The 20,421-nt window shown below is 41.1% G+C and overlaps 1 protein-coding gene across 6 annotated transcripts in view; it reads right to left on the reverse strand.

Annotated features, from left to right (window-relative positions):
• TRAPPC9 (trafficking protein particle complex subunit 9) overlaps nt 1-20,421 on the reverse strand; it is a 556,529-nt gene that overhangs the window by 103,381 nt on the left and 432,727 nt on the right. The window lies entirely within an intron of this gene.

The following is a 20,421-nucleotide window of genomic DNA, read 5'->3' on the forward strand; positions in this document are numbered from 1 at the left end:
TTATCTCCAACGCACTATTAATACAGGAACATTTCTATTTCGCTGTGGGTTCATGTTCAGAGATAAGAGAAAGCCCTGGGCACATGTAAGAAAGAGTCCTCTCTGTGAATACCTATCCCCGCAATCTCACGTGCCCATGAGACTTTTCGATCACTCCAGCTCCTCCTCGGTCGCTTGCCTTATGATGCACAGCACACTGTTCCTCTGCCAACAGCACCGCATTTACATTAGGAATATCCCCTTTTCAGGAAAAGACACTCTTTTTACGCTTCAGGAACTTTCAGAGGGAAAAATATTTTACACCGAGGTGATTATTATATTTTTTTTTAACTTATTTTTGTTTTGTTGCCTTAGGAGAAAACCTACAAAATGATGCATGTTCTCGTGATGCCCTTTAGCCTGGCAAACAGAACAACTGAAAAAAAAAGCTAGTGCCAAAGAAGAAACTAGTTCAGAAAGGGAGATTAATTCCAGAGGTCGGGGCTGCAAAGCTGAGCTCCCCAGATGAAAACCAAAGCCATCCCAATGCAGCAGCACGTCCTGGATTCAAGAGGCTCGGCAGAGCAAGCACAAGGAAACCCTACAAAGCTTGAGCTGCAGCCATCCAAAACGCATGCCGGTGTCCCACTTGGAACAGTCTCCGTGCCAAAACTTTCCCTTTTCCAAAGGAGATGCCCAGCTTATGATGACAAGAAGGAAAGGAAGTTTATCATTTTAGGGAAGGGCTGGAAAATCTGCTTAGGGTTGGGTTTGTTTTGCAACAGCACACCCTAATGCTGCGGGCTGTCCTGCCCAACGTGATCAGACTGCTTCTTGCAGGACTGCCCTAGGATCAAGGAGGGGAGGTGGTGGCTGTGATGGTATCCCATTAGCCAGGGAATGCTGGAGACTTAACAGACTTGAATGTTTTTAAACACAAAAATGTGTGTATGTGTCTATATACTCTATGCTTCCCAGCACCCTGCCCCAGCAGCAAAGTCCAGTTGCTTCTTTCAAAATAATGCATTTATATCAGTTTCTGAGCTTAGATTAGTTTATATTTTCAAGCTTCTCCCTGCAAAGTAAGTGCTTTCGTTCAAGAATACGTGTCTTTTTTTCTGGTTCCTCCAGCCAGCAGGTCTTACAGCTGCGAGAACGGTTAGCTCCCAGGACCAGCATGAGCCTTCAGAAATACTCAGTGAGCTAAGTGGATGAATCTGTGTTCTCAAGCTGCTCATCAACTCGCCTTTTAGCTTTAAAATTCAACGTTCTGCTGTAGGAATTATAAATGAACCCTTTGCCCTCTGTCTCCACCTTTGTGTCTAATAATAGCTCAGAGCATTGCTTCCCAACATGTTCATGCAAAAATAGAAAATCCAAACAAAAGGGAAGCAATTAAGCCTGACTCAACCGGATTAATTTTCTATCATATTCCTAAAAAAAATCAATTCATTTAGGATTGATTTTAGAGTATGTGCGCACATGCGCTTGTGTACATATTGCGGGATTGCTTCCCTCCCTCCCAGCACACCCTTCCCTCTTGCAGTACCGCAGCCAAGGATCTCAATGAGATGTCAGATGAGAAAACACACATGGCTGGCGTGCAAAATACTATGGAAAGGAGTGTTTAAAAACAGTCTCCTTTCATCAGAGGGAACAGCTTGGTTTGACAGGCAGTTTTACTCCCTTCCTGACACAGAAAACATCTCATGGACCATACGGATTTGCTTTAATATTTTCATCCATGAACAGAGGAAAAGCCATGTGCACAGGGTCCCATTTCTGCAGATTCAGCTCAGTAACACAGATGGCATGTAAAAGCTGAGACTGCTCACACCACTGCTGTGAGAGTGAATCATTATTGGCTTCACTATACAGTAGCTCTGAAGCAGAAGATACAGTCGCTAGCACAGAAGACAGTGGTGGCCGTATCTCCGCCTTCCCCGGATTCAGACGCAAAGGAAAACACTAGTTCAGAAAATTAGGAGGAACAATTGTAGTGCAAACAGCACAAATAAATTGCATAAAAAAGGTGGAAGCTGAAACTCTGGCAGTCCTGGAAAAATAAAAATTAAAAAAAAAAAAGCGAAGACCAAGCAATCTCCTTCTAATTAAAACCTAAGTCCTTTCAAGTATTTTAATAAGCCAACAGAATGCTGCTTCTTTTTTCCTCTCCCCCCTTTTCTCTCTCCTGCCTATTTACCTACATATGTCCCCTATGAGAAGCATCCTTGGGTGCCAACATCACCCTGCAATGCCTGAAAGCCACTGAAGAAAGAAAAGCCTTCACCAAACCTTTTGAGATCTCTGTGAACCTACCTTTCTGTTGAAAAAACTATTTCATGGCCCACCTGATAGACAGTGCTTATTGGCATCACAGGAAGGCTGGAAGACAGCTATATGAAAATAATGCATCAGAATTCTTCCTACATCTTTCCTTCAGGGTCTCAAAACTCTCAGGAAAAGGGCATGAGTGCTCCTAAAGGGAAGACAGCCACTATTCCACACGAAAAAAATCATTTAGCATCACCTGCCAGGCGCGCTTCTCTCTGCATCACCCAAAGGAGCAGCTTGGAAATAAATAACAAACATTATTAACATTTTGCTTTATTTACTTTGCTCATTTTAACACACGGTAAGTTGTTCTTGCTACTCGGTTCAGTTTCCATGTGAGCGCCCGCACACATTGGCCCACCTGTACGTGAAGAGTCCTGAGTCAGAGCTAATTGCATTTCCACACCCAATTCCCCATTTGACACTCTGAAAGTTTAATTTTGGAAAGCCGCATACAAATACATGCTTAATCTCAACGGAAACACGTATTCCAGCGGTGCTTATGCTCCTCGCTCAAGTTGGAGTTGATTCTAAGAAAACGGGCTGCAGAGGTGTCTACGCTCATCTTTAGAGAAAGAAATTCCTGTTCAATGCTTGCTTTTAAACAGGATGCTGGATCCCCAGAGAGGCACCGGCCTCTTCCCTTCACTGCAGCTGGGAGCCTGGCTCAAGGCTTCCTGCAAACACCTCGCAGAGGCACGGCTTTGCCCAAACAACTCAGTGAGCAAGACTCAAGGCAAGAGATGCCTAAATAAGTAAATAAGTTTCACACGAGTGGTAAAAGAGATCTTCGAGCCCAGCAAAGCAAGCGTTGCTCAGCCATACTGCAAGAGTTTGGGGAGTTTCAGTCAATCGGGCATTTTTTATGCTGTTAGAAGTGTTCCAAAATACCAGTTTTACTCAACCTGGTCAGTGTACTAGGAGAGAGAGACGTGGTGTAGGAAGGAGGGGAGATGAGCTGCAGCCACGCCGATGTCTCTAGACATTGTCCATCAGACACTTTGATGGAGGAAAGCCAAAGACCACAAGCCCAAGCCAGAGCTGCTGCAGGGAAAGTCTCGCAGAGTGATTCACTTATTCTGTGTTCACCAAACCTAAAGTGCTGATTAAAATGTCTGCCCAGGCCAGCTTTGCTTCCAATTGTCCTAAAAGAGCAATGAAAGGTCCTGCGATGCTGTCTGGAGCTGCTTCTTTCTGTATCCTGTCCTCTTCTGCAAGCACGTTTGCCCAGGATTTTGCAAGGAATGTAAGAATGCAAAGAGGAATTGAAATAAATATAAAACCATTCATTTAAAAAATAGGTTGAACAACTTTGTGCATTTCTGATTTTATATATAATGTAGATGGAAGAAAGATCAGAATGGGGTAAAAAATCTGTACGACAGGCCAAATCTGTGTACAGAGCAAGCTGATCCCACCTGTCTCCAAATCATCCCTGTCCCTCCTCTCATGTGCTTATCAGGTCAGCAGCAGTTTTGGCAGCCTTTTATTCAGGGTTCAGTCAGCTGCTTAGAGGAGCTGGCAGACAACATGTGGCATTCTTTTAAGACAACAGGCTCCTTGATTATTTTGTTAACATATCTCCTCCAATAAATGAACCTAAACTCTGTTTCTGTTTCCCCTGTTCCCATTTGTTCTCAGTCACGTAGACCAGTTCCCTTTCATTTTCCAAACCATTCATGCAAATTATTTACACACAGAGATATAGCATTGGTTACATTTGCTTGTCCATTACGAGGTCCTGCAGTATTTTCAGAGCTGAATACATCCATATAAACGATATCTCTATGAATATAAAAACTGTGTTCCCTGTGACTCTCATCATGAAAAAGCTGGCTGGTTACTTAATAACATGAGAGCCTTTTAGCCATTTGCATAAAATCTTCTGGATGTGGCTTGGATCTGCTCCTCGCACCAAACCTCAGCATCTTTGCCTGGAATAGCAGCCTCATGTTCATTCATTGTTATTCTGACACGATGCGGAGCCAAATCCATCCCCTCCATAATTTCATAGCAGTCAGAAGCAAGAGAGCACGGAGGTATACAGATGTTTGTATTGTAACAGGTTCAAATAACACAAATATTTCACCCTGTCTACCACTGCTAGTCCCGTCCTGGAGAGTGCCCAGTGAACTCAGAGCCTGCTGATTCAAACCCCCCACAGACCTGAAGAGTTCAGCTCCAATTTGGGTCAAGATCCTTGGACAGGGATGAATAAAAATACAGGAAAGCGTATGCATAAGCTAGGGCAGCTCCCTGCAAGTCCCAACAAGGCAGAGACTCACACCTAACACAGGGGTACGGACCTGAAAACAGGGAAGTTGGCAGAGGCTGGGATGACTGAACATGAATACAGGCTACTGAAAGAGGCAATTGCTTTCACAAGACCTCTGAGCTGCTCAATTCCTGGCAGGCTTCCCATTCCCAAACATTTTACAATTGAATTAAGGACACTTTATTCGCTCCAAAAGCAATTAAAAAGAAAAACACATTTAAAATATAGTTCTAGCAACAATAAGCAATTAGTCTTAGATAATTGTCTGTGTCTTCCTATTTAATCACTCTTTTGCGGTGGCCAGTATGCTGATGACAGATCCCGACTGGTCCGATTACCGTTCTTGCCAAATCGTTTCGAGTTTGTGTCTGCTCTTAACTCTGTGATGACAACGGACTGAGGATGCTGCAGCATCCCCTAGGAACCGCTGGCAAAAGGATTTTTTCAACCTTGTTCATCTGGAGTGAGTAAGCTTTCTTCCTCCAAATCAGTGCAGTGTTTATGTCCAATTTTAATCCCCAAATCTATCCTCGGCAGGTATGTGACCAGCATTCAGTTTTGGAGCTACTCGATCTCGGCTGTAAACATTCAGATGTAGTACAATCTTCTTCAATTAACTCTAAATACCAGGGTTGCACTCACTGAAAAGAGACGCACTAACACGACCGGTGCTCTGGGGTTTGGCTGCCTCCAACTTTTACTTGGGATCTTAAAACTGCAAATCTGAATGCACATTAACCACAGATTTAGTTAAGAAACGAGTTGTTCAGTTTAACCTCTCTGGTGTTGGTGGGAGTTATTTTATTCTGCACTTGTCTCTTACAATAGACTTTTCTCCTGCCCTGTGAAATTGCTGGCACGTGGATTGCACCTGCTTGTCTCACTTCTCCTCTGGCAGCCAAGATAATTCATCATTTGGTCATCTGCCCAAATTGCTATCAAAGTGAAATTCACTTCAGCATTTGTATTGCTTGTGTCCGGTCCTAATCTAAATACTCAAAGGCAGACCCCTGAAATTTTACAATTCTCAAAGCTTTGTGCTTTCCAGTGCGCCTGAGCTCCTCTTGACTTATTTGAAAATGTTCCATGACGTAGCTCCAGTTCGCTTAAATAGTCTCATTACTGAATGTGGGCCAACCCCTTTTTATCTATTCATCACAAGCCGGCTTGCAGAAGACTTCTTTTGATTATCTGCTACACCGCCAGAAGGTCAGGCTGGCATACGCTGTATGCCTGTATTTTGAAAATTCACTACCCCAGGATTTGCATGTTATTTTTGGTTATTAAAAAACTTTATTTCTACAGCTTGTTTGTGGCAGGACTACTTTCAGAGCATTCTTGCCCTGCCTTGCCAAAAAAACAAAGAACAGAACAAAGGGAAGAAAACTCCTATACTACCTTTAAAGAAAAGTAATCCCTATCAGGATATATCATATTACACTATTTTTGTACACTAGCAGCTTTGTGCAAAACTGCTGCAGGTGATGAATAACATGTGGCTTAACCTACAGCTTACTGAAAGAAAATCACCTTATTCCTCACTGGTTGCATAATGAGACTTAAAATTTCCTCTTCTTTCTGCCACCCTGCAATGATGGATGTGAGACAAACCTCTCTGCAGAGGGGATTTTTAAAGGTCTCCAGCAATCTTTGTGAGAGTTTCTGACTTGCAGCTGAAAAGTTAATGGTAAAAAAAAAAAAAAACAAAAAAAAAACCAAAGAAAGAAAGAAAGAAAAGAAAAAAGAAAAAAATAAAGAGTCTGGAGGCCTCGTCTGCTGGTATGGGAGCCTGTCTGATCTCACAGCAAGTTTGGTGCTTGACTCAAAGTCAAGTATGTGGATTCCACCAAACAATCTACTTACCCAAACTCCCACTGAATATGCCAATATCAAGTAGAAGCAGCATTTTCTGCATTATTTGGTCAACAGGCATATATAATGGTGCTCTGGACTCCTCTACAGGGAGATCATATCTATATATCTCCCATATAAGGGATCGCACCTAACTATTTTTTCATATACCTTGCTATTTTTTCAATTCCTAGTTAAATTATTCCTATGTGAAATATAACTGTCATATCTGAGGATTTGGGGTTCCTGTAGGATGAAATATGCTGTGTGCTGTCTGAAGCAAGAAGGAATTCAAACAAAGAGGAGAAGAGAGGCAAGACAGCAGGTACCTCCATCCCCAGACGTATAGAGACTTAGGGGCAAAATGCTTTAAGAAAGAAAGGAAAAAAAAAAAAAGTGATACTCATTATTTAGAGAAAAATGATGGGTACATGACCCATTTTCCATGCTTGTCTTAAAAAGGAACCGTGAAATATTAGAGGAGATGCCCAGGCCATAAGAGTTGTATATCCTCGTAGAACAGCCAAAGCCTGGTACAAGATAATATATAACCCCCTATTAACAGGCAGGTAGATGATTTACCACATTTCAGTCACTGTGTAAATACAAGCACTAGGACACTGAGCCTCATGGGCCTCCTTCAGCCCAACCACGATTGAAACGCAATGAGCTGAGCTAAATATGAGATATTAAACAACTGCAGGTACAAACGGTGTATCGCAGCACTTTATGTACAGGGAAGGTGTGACGTGTGGTTACTAGACTACATGCGGCTAATGTCTACAGACCACAGTTGCTCAAAAGCAGAGGAGCATGTTAAAATGGACATAGTCTTAATGAAGTTTCTTTGAATTGGGTCTTTGAGTTAAACTTTTACTAATTCCCCTGGGTATGGTTAGTTCATTCTGTCACTTGTGGATTAAGACATGAGACAGCAATCTGGGTAGATATGACTTGGAAACTACCAAGCCCTACTGTGGTACTATAACATCTTAACTCTGATCACATCCTTCTTCTGCATCATGGCCTGTCTCAAAATCCATTTTAAGTCCCTTAATAAGAACCACACTAACAAATATATGTACTTAGAGGTTTTGAGTCACCGTCTGTGACACAAATCCATATTCTTTCTAGTTAGACACAACACAAAAAGACAATCAAATGTACAGAAAACAAGAAATCTTTAAGCCTAGAGTCATCAACCCCCCAAAATGTTGGCCTCTCTCAGATCTTTCTGTTAGTAATCTACTATCTGCTAAAACTTATCATGCTCAAAGCCAAGCTCCTGAATTTTTCCTGAAGCCCTTTCCTTTCCTTACCTACCTTAACTTCAGAAATAAAACTAGAACCTTTCCTGCCAGTCTCAGCTTCCTCTTTGACTTGCTTTCCTCTCATGACTCACACCTCCGGTCTGTGATTAAATCCTGATGCCACTTCCTACAAAACTTCTTCAAATTTGACCTTTTCGCGCTGCCCACATTGCCAAAGCCTTGCCTCAGATCTAATTAAACTGTGAGCGTTAACAATTAAAATCTCTTCTCTGCTTTTGACACACCTCCGAACTAGTGCCTTCTTGTCTACTGAGCTCCTTGCTTCAAAGACCTTATCTACGGCCTGGTTATGTCCGTAGGGCATCTTGAATGGCTCATCTTCTCTCTAGCTACAGAAGCAGATCTCTGCCCAGGCTAAATCCCCACCTACAGATCCAGCTCTTCCTGGGCAACTTGAACCTAAGCAGAACTCTGCTCCTGATGTCAGGCCTTGCTTAAGTTCAGCTACTGTACAAAAGGCCTACTGCAGGCTTTCAGGCCTGCTGTAGACATCTCTTCTCTCTCCAAGTTCTCCACGCTCTAATTTCTTGTTCTGATCTTGAATCCCTTCTACAGCTTAGCCCTCCCATGACTAAATCCCATACACCCTATGACAACCAACAAAGGCAGTCTTAAAGTCTTTTCAGAAAGAGCAGTCAGGCATTGGAATGGGTTGCCCAGGGAAGTGGTGGTGTCAGCGTCCCTGGGGGTGTTCAAGGAAAGGTTGGACGTGGTGCTTAGGGACATGGTTTAGTGGGTGACATTGGTCGTAGGGTGATGGTTGGAACAGACGATCTTGAAGGTCTCTTCCAACCTGAATGATTCTATGATTCTACGAAAGGCTGCCAGGCCAACGTCATCCACATCCAGATCCAAGTTTTCCCCCACTGGGCTCCTCCTGTGGTAGGACCTACAAAGCTTCACCTTGACCTTCCTCAGCTCCTTCACCACAACGTGACACCACTGTAATACAGGCAGAAAAGTGACATTTGCTAATTGCTACAGGGGTGGCAAGTTGTGCCCACCGCTACTTATGGGCTACAACTAGCAGGCAAAACTACTGCTCTCCTGTTATACAGTCACACTATTTTCCCCATTCTTCTTTCCTGCTAACCTTTTTTACTATAAAACACATATACTTCTGTAACATATAGATAATACATATATATACATGCATACGTATGTATATGTGTAGTACTAGACTACAAGCTCCTAGGGACAGTGATACTTCTGTTCTTGCTCTTGCAAGAACATTTTCTATGCTCTTGCTCAGCAGTACAATTTGTACGGCACCTAGAACTATGCAGACCTGTTTTCTTCGGATGTCCAGCCAGTACTGCTAGAGACATAGAAACAATAAAGGAAATCACCTGAAATCATATATATATATATATATATATATATATATACACGCACACACACGTATGAATGTATGTGTGTATGTATGGGAGCAGTGCAACAGTTTTCCAAACAGGACACTGGGATGTTTTAGGAATGAGTTAACCTCTGAGGAGTAGTTGGGAGTGTTTACTTAGCAGATAAAAGCATAAGCTACCCAGCAGGAGCAAGAGGGGAAGGTGATTTCCAGAGGACAGAGAAAAAAAATCTGAATTGTAAGCTTTCAAAATCCCTATGCTGGCTCATCGGGATGTGTTTTGGTCCACCAGCTCCTTACAGGAGTGAGTCTTAACACTAAACTGAAGGTAAAACCTGAGGATTTGTAGGACACAGAGGAAGGAAGAGGCTAAAAGGAAAGCCAGACATAAGGAAAAAAAATAAAGAAAAGTAGTGCTACTTAAAGAATAACTCTTTGATAAGAGAGTTAAAGTAAGAGCCTAGAAACCCTTTCTTCCCCATCACTGCATTTTGACGGAATGGAGACATCCGATATCACCAGAGTGAAAGGCAGAGAAGATGAAAACTCTGGGTTTAAATAAAACTAAAAGTGAAATATATCAGGATGGGAAAAAAAAAAAAAAAGGAACAAAGGAACATTGAGCCCAGATAGAGAGACTGAAAAATTAAATCTTCCCCACACCCAAGGCTGCGAGCTATGCCTTGAGCTTCACTGTCAAGTGGTGCAAAGCATTCCAGCAAACCCCCCTCCTTTTAATTGGCCATTTGGGTGGCAAAACCATTCCTTGCTCAAAACTTGCAACCCCGTTCCAGCCTGCAGAGCTGCTGGAAAAATGAGCAATGAGCAGGTGTCAAATTCTGTCCTTTTATCTTCAGCTTTTAAAAGACAGATACAATTATGTGCAAATCAGTGTAGTGTGGCAGCTGATTAGGTCTCTTTTCTAAGAATTATTTGCACAAGGCTCTGCGAGCAGACGGGCCAGAGCTATCAGCTCATCTACAGAAACAGTATTGTGCCTGCTCTACCTTCTAGAGACCTGCAGACGCATAAGCAGAGAACAGCTATTATTAACTCCTCATCCACCACAGCAGCCAAAGCAACAAGGTCTGACTGGTGCAACCTTTCAGTGGTTTATGTAGTTTGAGATTTTGTGTTTGACACACAGCAGTGGAACTGCTAGGAAATTAGGAGAGGTTGTAAAGCATAGGAAGTTGACAAACTTGAAGAAAATAGAAGCTAAAAATCTTCAAAACCCAACGTATCGAACAACTGCATGTCTTCCTTAGTTGTACTTCTGAAATAATGTCATTTTGAGGATTTACATGTGAAGTGATGCTGACTGCATCTTGTTCCCTCTTACAATACACAAACAAAAAAAAAATCGTCCCAGTCTCCACCACATTTGTATCTGCAGGGACTAGATTTTTAACTTTGTAAAAATCCATGGATTTAAATTATCTAAAGATCTGGCAAAAGGTTTATCATGGAGGTTTTTATTTGTTATTCCAGGGACATGAGTTAAAAAAAAAAAAAAAAAGGTTCAAAGAAGAAAAACAGCTTTTGCTGTCTTGAACTTGTCCCCTGCTGCCATCTAAATTGTTCCTGCTGTCTGGATGAGAACAGCCTCCAAACTGTGGATACAGGGTATGTCCCTTAACGCTAATTTATCATCCTTACATCCAGACTCGGAGAGGTTTTGTATGTTGCCTCATCACGTAAAACAGGGGAGGAGAGAGGATCATTTTATCTTGATCCTTTCTAAGCTCCTAAAGAACTAAAAGAAGCTTTCAGTGCAAGGGATTTTTTTTTTCCAGAAATGTTTAGGTTCCTAGCAAGAGTTTGGGCTACGCTTTCCATAAATATTTTTGAAGAAAGAGAGTGAAGCTGGTTGGAAAATATATAAAGCAAACAGTGACATATAATGGAAAGTATTCCCAAGAGCATTTGCAATCTCAGCAAGCGCAGGACATTGAGAGTTAACCACTGTATTATGTGGTTTGTCTTTTCCAACATTAATTTGTGAAAAAGTCTATCTTTTAAGCACTTGCAATCCAAACAAAAGAACAAATTAAAAGAACTAAGCACACAAACCATGCTGGGCAATGGAGCATCACAGCCAAACACTGCCAGTAATCTATATTCACGTTGTATTACATGAACTGACCCAGAAGTAACTATGGCTGCCCTCTCCTGGAAAACTCTCTAAAACAAATGAAGTTCTCTTTCATCCATTTCCATTAATGGCATTAGTGGCAAGACCACAGGAGAACATGACAACTGGATAAACAGCTATGAGGAAGCAGTTACAAGCGACAATAGAATTGAACTATTTTTCCATAAAGGTCCTGAACAGATTTTATAGTCCCCCTTGTAAAGCAGGGCGTAAATTCAGCTCACTCGGAGAACAGAGGCGATGCCATTCCGGCTTACATTGTCAGAATGAATGGCAAATGTCAGGATGGGAGGAAGAAGAAAACAACTTGCAGTCATTTCCTAGATCTTCATAGTCACAGAGAGCAGAGCTGAGCTTTAAGGAACTTCAGTCATGCATCTTATTTCCCCAGAGGTTCACTGGCCAAGCACTTGTGACACAAGCCCATGTGAGAGGGGACCCAACGCTGGCACCGGGCTCAGCAGGTCACGGTGCCAGAGCCTGCCAGCGTGCATTTGTGTGCATCCAGAGCACTCTTACTTCAGTTCCCAAAGAAAGTTGCTATTCCCAGATGGTCTGAGAAGAAAAGACATCCTACCTACATAAGGATGGGACAAGGAGGAGACATCCACTCTAACTTTTGGAGTCGGGGGGGGTTGGAACTCGATGATCTTCAAGATCCCTTCCAACACGAGCCATTTTATGATTCTATGATTCTAACTACGTTTGTGGTTAAAAACAGGACATCCAGCCTGATCCCACACAGGAAAGTCAGAGAAGAGATGCTTTTAAGGAAGGGAAGAAGTGCATCCAACCTTCACAGATGTTAGTATGAGTCTACAAAATGTCCTGATCCGTAGTGTCAGATGGTATCAATATAATACAGTATCAGTGCAGGTGTCTTCAGCCTATTGTCCATAGCTATATCATGACCTCTATTACCATTCCTACGCTTTTTTTTTTCTGAACAGATATCTGGCTTGAGCCTACTCAATAAGAATCTCTCAAAATCCTTTCTTCAGCAATGACGGGCAGCATAAGATTGTAATCTGGAAAGATCACTGGCCAAATCCAAGTTATTACTTCTTCCATAAAGGTACCGCTGAGTTCCTGAGTCACATCTAGAGATAAGAGCACATAGGAACAGCCTAATATTGTAGAAACATGATGAGATTTAATGAGATTTAGATACCAAATTGGTCTATAGAGTACCCATGATCAAAACAAACAGAACAAAACAAAATCAGAGGTAAAATATTACTCAGCTTCACGGAAGGATTGACATTGAAAGTTTTCTAAATATAGCATCAGTCTTCTATCTACAGATGTAGCAGAACTCTCTTTTCTTCACTGCTGTCCTCTCTACCCACCATGATCCTGATTACTTTTTAACCTCACATTTGCATTTACTCCTGACAGTGACATACCAGGCACTGTATGAACACAAAACCAGGCAAAATCTCTGTCCTTAAGTAATCATTTTGTCATGTAATGACCAGCGAAATCTACACATATCCAAAGAGCCCTTTCAGCTGCCAGACTCAATTTGCCTCAATTAAAAGTATCTGTAATACAGAACAGATGTTCCAGGAGTTTGCCAGCTGTTGAAGTGATATGCAGATGTTGAGCACACCAAACTCCATACAGTTGACCTTTCAGTAAAAATGGAATTTGTGGCTCCCTGTCTTAAAAATTCTGAGCCAAGATCCTTGTTACTGTAAATTGCAGCAGAATTAATAGTATTCTCCAGTTTCTTATACAAGTACAGAAGCGACAAACCCATAGAGCACCAAAAAATCCTAGAAAAAATAATGGAGAATTGTCTGACAGGCAAGACTAATTCCAGCTGTCCTTAATAACCTGAATCATACAAAACCCAACGGTAGCATCCATCCTGTTGTTTTCCAAATTTTATTTATAACCTTTTTTCCATTTTGGCACATGGCAGCCTCCTGGAAAACTGCTTTGTAAGATCAAGGTCCATTTGCTCTGACACTTTTCTTTGAGATCTGGTTTAAATGAATACCGCTCTAAAGTGTGTTCTCTAACAAGTACAATAAAAAAACAATAAAGTTGTTAATTACTTGAAAACCACGCAATCTTGACCTACTCTTACTTAAAATGTTTATCTAAGTAAAGAAGTCAGTATCAGCTAAGTATGCCAAACTCGTTATTAACGACAATCTGAAAATTGACTTGCTGACAGGGGATACTAGCTCTCTGACATCAAAGAACTACTAGGCTAACTGGAGATCTATTGGTGCAGTTTTATTTATTTTTTAACTTCTCAAAGTCGTTCTGCAGAATGGACTGCTGTCTTTACCATCCCAAAGCACCTCATTAAACTAGTGAGTTAATCAAGTATATTCTGCTAATGAGAAAACATGATTAAAAAGTTCAGAGAAGGGAGAATGAGGAAAAATTTTAACGGAGCAGTCAACCTCTTTCCAACCTAGGAACTTGCCAGTGGTTCGTAAAATGTAAGCTGTAGTTTGGTTAATAAAATATAAGCTGTAGTTATGTCTTCTCTGAGCAAACAGTAATTAACGTGGTCAAAAATTCATGGGGATACTTTCTGATGGGGATCCATGGGGATAATTTCTAATGAATTTCTGTCCTGCCTACAGTCCACTGGTCTAGAATGTAAGCCTCTTCCAGCTTTATGAGACACAACATACTGCAATTAATATATATGACCTGTACACTCTTTCTGTATTGCTTTGGCATTCAGGCCTCCTGCATTTATTTATATTTGGTATTAAGAGCTTGCTAAACTCATGATATGTATCTTTATCCATGCATACATCTCTGGGTTTATAGGGAAATATATGTAAGTGCTTACTCCAGGTACCATAGAACAGGTTGATAAAACTATTACTTGCTAGCAGCTATCTATACATACAGCTACATGATACATTTTTTACCATGTCAGCTTCCTTTGCCCAACTGAGAGTCATTACAACATCTCAAATCTTGTGCACTTTCATATATCCCTTGTCCATCCCTGTCCACAACTCACTAAGTATAGAATTTTCTCCCAAATTATGCCTGTCCAAAAAGACACCATCCTCTGCCAGCAACAGCTTTTCTATGCCCAAAAGTATGAGGGCTAGTTATATCTGGAATATTTCTATTTGACATTGAGATGGAAAAAAGCCTACATTTGCTCAGTCAGCCTTTCCCCAGCAAACACAGGAATATTTCATGCACGTATTTTCTTGTGCATTGCGAATCCATGGAGTCACAATAACCCCAACAATAAATCTAAGTATTTGAAAGACATTGTGGCAGAATCACGTTGGAAAATCCATCTGAGATTAGTGGGAGCTTCACTTCCTTGCAATCCACTGAAATATTTACACGGATCTTTGTTCTGTGATCTGCGTTGCCTGTTAATGTTAATAATGAGAAACAATTTACCTTACCTAGACTTTTCGTCCTATCAAAACAATCCTAAGTATTTGCATTCTGTATGAGAATATGTATTGTCTGGGACTGGGATCTTCTCTTGGATCGTCTGCAGGCGAGGCTCTTTATTACTTGGCCATAGTGTGAATTGCCATCGAAGCCAGCAAACGCCATTTCCCTGACTACCCACTCGCCGAGCCCTGGGAAGAATAAAAGTATGACACAGACTTTATTGAGAGCCCTGATAAACCACCTGCCATCTTTGGCTCCAACAGCTGAGCAATTTCTGCTGGGCAGTCCCATGAATGGCCTTTCTGTTGGGAGTTTCAAGGGAGAACAATACAGCTGTTAATTAATAAAATAGCTCAAGTTTGTCTGCAGGTTGTTTATACTAATGAGCCGAGCTGGTATTATGATTGTCCCTTTTCAAGTTACCGCAGCGCCTTGCAGAAAAGAGACCCGTAGCAAAGGAGATAACGGTGATTATAGGAAATGAGTCCTAATACTTCCAAAATTGGTATTATTCACAAAGATCACTTGAGCTGGGGGGACTCAAACAACTCCCTTCCAAAAATTCAAAAAATTGAAGATGTGTTTACTTGTCTGGCTGGTTTCTCTTATATTTCCCTCCTTTATCTTCAGTACCTCACTGCCACAGTTCTGTTAAATTGGCAGATGTCTCAGAAATGGTTTTCCTACTTTAAGCTGACACCCTTTATCTAACATACCAAAAATCAGTGATCACTACACAGGCTAGACAGTTAATAGGCTCAAAGAAAAAGATTCTGAAGTGCTTATCCAAAGTGACAAAATAGCCTGGCTTTATTTCCTGGGCCATCATTTGGTCATATTACACTTTCTTTGGATCCCACTCCTGGCTGCATATTCTCCACTGCAAAAGAATTTCCAGCTGCTACTTCTGGCAGCCCTTTGAGCTGTGTCCCTATCTCCACTCATGACCACAGCCTTGATCTTTCGTCTCCAGCCTTTCCCTAAAATGCCAATTAGCCATGTGATGGTCTCTCCAAATGAGATCTCTGAGCAGGTCTGAGTAAGGTCATGAGCAACATGACCTTACTTCCCATGGCGCTTCCAGCACTGAACTTTTGGGGATGCTAGTAGGAGATAGCGACTTTGGAGATGACCAGAAGAAATGACTACTATTTCTTTTTCTGGCCTTTGGAGGCACTTTCATACTAGAGTAGAGCAGGTGCTCAGATGCCACCACAGCCACACACCACTGCATTATACTTTCATCTTCATAATACAAGTCTGCAGTGAGAATTCAACTCAGCACTTCAGAAAGGCACAACTCTGAAATTAACTATCAAAATTCATTTTTGCCATATTACTGATGCCATCATAGGCATTCAAGGAAGAGATCTTTTATTCTGCTTTCTGAATTTTTCATTTCAAAAATATTAAGAATGAAAACTAGTCTTACAAAGTCCTTGCAAAGAACAGCCACAGCAGTCCTCTCACCGGTAGGCAGAAACAGAAAAAAAATCAGAGCTTTGCTGGCTCCTTGGCTCCATTGGAAAAGGCTGCTTCCACTACAGCTGTCTCATACTGTATAGCTTTCTCAGGTAATCCTATATTCAAATACAGCATGCTTTCTTATACTGAAGTTCTTTCCTCAAGGAGCAAGAAAAAGCTAAGGAGGAGAAATAGCCCAAAATTTACACTGAAAAGAGAGTTAATCTATAAGTCTGAGATTGCTCCATGCATAGTAAATCTCCTAATTTATCCAGTCCAGTTGCAACTGTTCAAAATGATGAGGCTTTAACCATATCCTTTAGGAAATAACTCCACAGTTCAATAGATCTTACTGTCAAGGCTCCTTAAGTCTCAGTCTAAATGTTCCCATCTTGATTTTATCCCATTACTCTTAGTTATAGCCTTTATTCTAGCCTTGAAATAATTCCACTCCCACATGGGGTTGATATCCTTCTAAAACTTCTAGCTGCCACTACCCTTGGCATAGGGAGACATTAGAAAAATATACTAGAATAAATTAAAATTGTCAGAAAAAAAAATGAATGCCAGATAATTTAAAAATAAATACAATTAGAGCAGTTAAAAATGGAGAAGGCCTATTAGATTACTGAATGAGTCCCTGAATGCAGGATGTCTTAAATTAATCTGATATTAAATGTGATCTAAGCCAAAAGGTCACGAAGAATCTTGCATATCTTCTTTAATTTATAATTTCTTGGCCTTTATGCAATGCGTCTCAAAATGCTAATGCAGCAGCACCTTGAGGTGTGCTAATTTTTATTTTTGAAGATCAAATTCATTTCTTTCTCTGAAGAAAATGATGGCCTTATCTTACAGCACACTTATCCCCAGTGTGAAAATCTTGGACTGGGCATAACTCAAGTTGCCTGTCAAGACTGTGCCTTCTTCAAACTGAGTGCGAAGGGAAAAATTGCTGTGCCTGTCTGCAGTCAGGTAGAACTGCTGCATCCAACCTCATTTGAGCTGCAGTTTCAACAAACACACATGGGAATGCAGTACTGGAAGAATATTTGATTGTGTTTGTTTACCAACAGTGTTGATGCCAAGCAGCTTTGCCTGGAAATAAAAAAAAAAAAAAAAAGATGAAATTTGATTTTTAATAATACCACAACTCTGATAGGAACTGTGTTACACGAAATACCATTTCAGGGTATCAGAAGACAGATGGCCTAAATGAAACAGCAATACATCAAAATCTCAAACCTGGAAGTCTTGGGAAAGTTATTTTAAAGGGAATATAAACTTAAATATATGCTGCAAAAGTCAGGACATGTAGTGTGAATGTGATCACCAGTGGCCCCACTTCAGTTAGGTTTTCTTTTTGTTTTCTTTGTGAGTAGGCCTGAAGTAGCTCAAGACACAAGTCATTTCACTACTCGAACAGAAGACCTTCAAGGAAGGAGCAAAATAAAGTTGTTCCAAAACTTTTTAAACAGTAAACCCCTGTTAATCCCCAAAATATCGAACAGGATTCAGTCTGTTACAGTCTGCATGTACACATTTGGCCTAAGGACTGAAGAGTGGCTCTGCAAATACCAGGCATCTCGGTCTAGAATAAACTCTATTTCTTTGAATCGTCTTGATTCACATATCTAAAGTGAAGATGGCATTTTCTTGCAACAAAACTCCTCCTTGTTGGGTCAATTAAAAATAGATTCAAGAGGAAATAAAGTTCCTTAGCAACTTGAAAAGGAACTTGTAGGAAAAACTACAGCCATTGTTAACCACTAGGGGAAAACCTACGTGCCTTATCTCTTTGCTAAATTGCTTTATTTTATTACCAGCCTCTTCAGGCCTGTTATATGAGAGACATTTGCTGACATACGTAAACGATTCCAGTAAGGATGCTTTCATTTTGTTCACAAGGCACAAAGGAAGCCAGGCTGAGTTCAGGCCTTCCCATTTGCCTTGGCTCTGGAAAACGTGAGGCACAACGGGCTTCGAGCTCTGAGTTGGACCTTACATCCTTCCTGTGTCTAACTCAGACATTCCGGTTTCATTTTCTAAATGCTCAAAATGTGTAATGTAATGGCTTAACCTGTTCTTAAAGACCAGAGAAAAACCCACCTCTGAACCACAATACAATATCTAGAGTCTAGGGAAAAGATCATAGAATCAAAGAAAAAATCAGATTGGAGGGGACCGAAGAGGGCATCTGGTCCAACCTCTCATGGTAAAATCAGGGACTAGACAAGATTGTCTAGCCATCGTGTTTTACTTTGTGCTTCCTCAGCCCCTGGTTTAAGGTGGTCATTTCTTTGGCATTTGGTTTTAGGATGCCATGAGCAGTAAGCACTTGAATAACAATATTTTGCTTCTTATGAAAAACTAGTGTCTACTGCAGCCATTACGACAGCCTCTGCTCGGAGACCGCAATGAAAGAGATATGATGGATTCTGAATAAAGAAAAATCCTTTTATTCATCATGATCAAAGCCTAGAGTGTCCAGAATATCTTTTTTTTTAAAAAAAAAAAAAAGTTCTTTATTTCAAGGTAGATCTGACAGACCACAGCTGGAAGTGTATGTCCCAAACATGGGTTCAGATGCTCACCGATCTTTGGAAACACAAAGGAATCGGTTCTGCTTTCTGAATTTTAAAGTGGGACAATTATTTTTGCAACAAACCCTTAAAACAGGTCGGACTGGCATAATTTTGATGGCAATTTCAACTCTTTTGATTCCGATTTTGCAAACAGCATCCTGAGTCATGGGCTGTGTTTATAAAGCTGTATTCAATGTTGCCACACACTGCAGGGACACATCCTAAAGCTGAGTTTTTTTGTCACTCCTAGTTAAGTGATTGCTATCTTCATATCAAGGTGAGAACTTAAAAGCCTCAAACATGCGTATGATATTACAGCCACTGGGGAGAATCTAATTGGCAAAAACAGTTGGGAATGGCAAAGAGACCACAAAACATTGGGAAGAATCCAGCCCCGAGTCTGTTTCATAACAATATATTTTAGAACCTTGCAAATATTTATATTCTCTTCTGCTGGACGGCCAGGTTGAACCAGGTTTTGTATTGTTGAATTATTTATGTGAATTCTATCTGGAGAAAATAATAATAATAAAAAAAAAGCCCTGCTAATACGCAGAAATTCTGCCATCCTATATACCACCGTGGCTTCTGCCTGTGAGATGTAGCATGTTTCTTGAATTCGTTCCTAATCTTTCTTGGGATGACTGAATCACATTGCCAACAGACCAAAGCAGAATGGTGCTGCTGATACAGGTCTCTTCCTCGCACAGCGTGCAACAGCCTTCCTCCTTTATTGTATTGTATCCGCAGCATCAGGCTGAAATTTTGGTAAACATAATGAATCCACTAAGCCCTGGAAATGACAGCAACATTTTCTGTTACCTGCCGGATAAAGCAAAGGTTCCTTTGCTTCTGTCTCCTTCAGTAGCATTTTCTATCATTAAACATTAGACCACAGGTACTGATAGGAGAGAAGCAGATGGCCCGTGCCTTTCTACTATCTTTTTGCCTCTATTTCCAGGAGATGGTTACGTTTTCCTCCTCTTTCGCAGAATAACTGGCCCTGCTCTGGCTGCCTGACAGTCATTTTCCGATGTTCCATGCAAGCACTTACACTAAGTAGCTCATCAAAAGAGGGGTTTAGTATCCATGATGAGTAAGGTATCTAGCCATCACTGCAGGCCATTCTTTGTTGTTGCTTTTTGTTGTCTGATGCTTTTTGTTTTGTTTTTGTCTTTTTATCATCAAAGCAGAAAAGTATAATCTGGCATAACTATTATTAAACACCGCTACTAACATAAAACTGAATTCTCTTCCTGCCTAACCTTTCCTCCAGCATTTTACCTGCCAGCAAACAAACCCCACAACACACTTCACGCTCCTGGTTTAAGTGACTCTGTTGATTTTTAACCCTCTCTTCTATGCAGTAAATTCATTTTTAGCCCATGGGAGTTGAAAGCTCTGTCAGACTCACAAGCCAAGCTGCTCCGGCCAGCTTGCAATGGGCAAAGCTTGAAGAAGCATCGTGCTGCAGGCATAGAGGTGCCCTTTTTTCCCCAGAAATACCTGGGCACAGTGTCCCTTCAGGTTTTACATGTGAGACATGAATCCAGGATGCTGATCCACTGCGATTATTTTCCAGAACCTAATATTAAAAGCACAATTTTCAAGGGAAACCCAGAGCTGAGGAGTGGTAGATATGTCTACCTCTACCTGGAGCTGGACAGAGCAAGCTTCGCCTTGTCTCCCACTTG

This window comes from Anser brachyrhynchus (genome assembly GCF_964034855.1).
Source record: "Anser brachyrhynchus genome assembly, chromosome: 2".
NCBI classification, from domain to species: domain Eukaryota; kingdom Metazoa; phylum Chordata; class Aves; order Anseriformes; family Anatidae; genus Anser; species Anser brachyrhynchus.